Raw genomic sequence first — 3,342 nt, 5'->3', positions numbered from 1 at the left:
GCCTTAGGTGTGGTTTTAGGGGACCTCAGATCAGGCAGTGTCCAGATAGAGCAAGCCCAGGGAAGAGGAAGGAACTGGCATTATGCTAGAAATGCAGAAGAGTGAAACGTTGGACTAATGAATGCAGATCAAAGAGAGATGCCCAAGGGAATCCCCTGCTGGGAAAGGAGCAGAGGGGCCCAAGTGGGGCGACCCAGCAGTCTGTTCCCCTACAAGAAAATCTGTTCAGGACCTTTGCAGAGCACCCCAAGGCCATGCGGGCTCTTCTCAGCTCTTCCACCTACACAGTTTTAATTCTTGGCTCTCCCCACTGGGGTTTATGGACCTTTACCAGAAGGCACTACAGGATTTTTTTTTTTTTAAAGAAACATCTTTATTGAACAGTTTCAAACAAATCCAGACCAGGCTTCACATTCTGAGTCTGATCCAAGGATACAGGTCATGTGGGAATAAGTACTCTCCAGGGTGCTCCCTGACATATGTGTGTGTGCGGGTGTACATGGCAGATCTGCTCGGAAACCTGCTGAAAAACCCGATTTTAAACCCCACACTACGGTTTACTACAACATAAATGTACTTAACAACTTCTAATTTCAAAACAAATTACTCCAGGAATCAACGACCCTTTAAATAAAAAAAAATAATTTATGCTCTTCTTAAAGGAATTCCAACAACTTAAAATAGTTCCAACTCCATGTATGTACCTATAACTCCGTATGTGTACATATAACTCCATGTATGTACATTATAACTTAGGGATTCTGGCGCCCGGCTTTGCCCATGCAGCGGCGGCATGCTGGCGAGGCTCTACAGGGGCCTTTCAGAGAACGCACTCTGGCGAAGGACAAGGGGGTGTACATCTTGTCAATCGCAGAAGCACTGACTGCAGTCTCACCAGTTGATTTGTATGGAACGTGACAAGAGTGGTGAATCCAGATGAGTTTGTTGAACCTCTGGTGGCCACTGGAACACAGTGCAGCCCCACATGAAAACTGTGATCTTCTTGTACAGGAACACGACGAAAATGTCTGTACTTATAGTCAAGTGGTTCATCTTCTTTTTTCTTAGTTACTACAGCGAATACTTTGGTCTGATTGCCTGCATCTTGTGACAAGCGATAATGACCCAGCAAAATTGCATCTGTTCTGCTGTTTGTTCCTAGTTCTTAACCGGGAACAATGGACTGTGGCTCCTCGGGGGTTGCCAATATCAACCCATGGCCATCCGGAAAGAATCTTATGTACCTGTAGTCTTCCACTTGGTGCCAGGCTCTATAGAAACCATCCAGAGACTGCTCTCCCTGGCGGATATATGTGGTTTTACTGATGTACACGCCATCAAAGCGAACATGAGGCCAGTCTAAAAACATCTCTCTCCAGGAAGAGTACAGGACGAGTTTACACAGCCTCTGCCCCATACTTTCAAGCAACCCAGACGCCGTATTTCAGGGTCTCTGGCACAGATACAGAATCCCCTGCACACCAGTGACAACTGTTCTAACGCTCTGAGGTCCAAGTCACTTGAAATCACCCATCGGAAGATATACATCACGACCTCCATAGGCAGGACTGATATGTGAGTCTGACTGGTCTCCAGCTCAGGCTGACACAGTTTGAACACAGACTCCTGGAATGTGAGCTGCTGCTGGAAGTCCGACAAGAGACCCACCATCTTGCTGCCAGAGTCATTGTCTTCTATGTAGCTGTTTCCAGCACCATCACCATCTGGAGACCCGGTGTAAGTAATCTTGAACTCAGTATCAGGTACAAGTTGCATAGCTCTATGGTAGAACTTGATGGCTTTATAGAGAGCTCCATTTTGTTCTTTTTTTTTTTTGGTTTTTTTTTTTTTTTTTTTTTTTTTTTTTTCGAGACAGGGTTTCTCTGTGGCTTTGGAGCCTGTCCTGGAACTAGCTCTGTAGACCAGGCTGGTCTCGAACTCACAGAGATCCGCCTGCCTCTGCCTCCCGAGTGCTGGGATTAAAGGCGTGCGCCACCACCGCCCGGCTCCATTTTGTTCTTGTACTGCTTTCAGGAAGAGTTCTCGAGCCTTTTCTTCCTTTGCCAGTTCCTGCCTTCCTTTTGGTGTCTGCAGCTGCTTTCAGTATGGAGCCTCTTCCTGCTCTGCAAGGCCGAGTTTCTAAATTACTAGAACCGACACCTGGGGCAAGTTCAAACATCCACTGAGCTCTGAACATCTGGAGCTGGGCCTGCAGGTCTCCCTCTGCAGGCCTCTCATTTTCATCATCAGCCACGCTGACGGCATCAGAATGACAATCTTCCTCCGCTTCTGCCTGCTGATCTGCTCTGTTCTCTTCCTCAGGGTTTACAGCTTGCCAATCCTAGGGTTTTCCTTGTTCTTGAGCTTCTGTTTGTGTTCATATTTAAGTTCTTTTATTAATGACTCTGCTTGTGGCACTGTAGGATTTTTACTGGGGAGAAGCAGCAACACTTTGCAAGGGATCTTTGCTGCTCTTGGAGAGACTGACACTGATTTTGAAGGAGAAATCAAGGTTATGACTGACTCACCTAATAGAATTTCTGGGGTAAAAAACAGGCCAGAGACTTGTACAATTAATTTTACTTCCTCAAGTGCAAACTAGAAATCAAGTTAAGAGAGATGAGAGAGGATGGGTTGGATTTGATTCATTGATGCCTATTGGCTACAAGTCATAGGTCCACAGCGACCGGAATACGCTTGTTTATAAATGGAAAAAGCTTTTCTGGTCTTCTGGATACTGGCGTGGATAGTTCTGTTATAACTACCAGTCAATGGCCTTCAAGGTGTCCTTAAATGGAGACAATTGCATAGTTACAAGAGATTGGTCAAACTCAAAATCCTGAGCAAAGTATTGATGAGCTTTCCTGGAGAGATGGACAGGGTCATGAAGGGACTTTTTGTTCCTATGTAGTTCTTCACTTACCGGTAAATTTGTGGGGCAGAGACATTATGGTCTGAATGGGGGTATATTTATATAGCCCCAATACAGTTACTGCTAATCAAATATTCCAACAAGGATTGTTGCCCATTCAAAGGTTGAGCAAGGAGGATGAGGGAAAGATTGATCCTATCATACTTAGCAAAAGGCCTCCCAGGGCATGATTAGGGTATTTTTAGAAGTCACTGAAAAGCCTGCACTCCATGCAGACCCAATTATTTGGAAAAGTGACAAGCCTGTATAGGTAAATCAGAGGCCTCTAAAAGAAGAAAAATTGCAAGCTGCTCAGCAGTTAGTACAGGAACAGCTGGATAATGGTCACATTACAGGCTCCATTTCCCCTGGAATTCTCCGATTTTTGTGATAAAGCAGAAATCAGGAAAATGGAGATTGATAAAAATTTA

The 3,342-nt window shown here is 45.1% G+C and overlaps 1 pseudogene; it reads right to left on the bottom strand.

Annotated features, from left to right (window-relative positions):
• Positions 1-752: 752 nt before the first annotated feature.
• LOC130884342 (F-box only protein 9-like) lies at positions 753-2,948 on the bottom strand (annotated as a pseudogene).
• Positions 2,949-3,342: the final 394 nt, after the last annotated feature.

This window comes from Chionomys nivalis, chromosome 11, assembly GCF_950005125.1.
Source record: "Chionomys nivalis chromosome 11, mChiNiv1.1, whole genome shotgun sequence".
NCBI lineage: Eukaryota > Metazoa > Chordata > Mammalia > Rodentia > Cricetidae > Chionomys > Chionomys nivalis.
The sequence above is the reverse complement of the archived record's forward strand: the minus strand, read 5'-3'. Positions and strand labels throughout refer to the sequence as shown.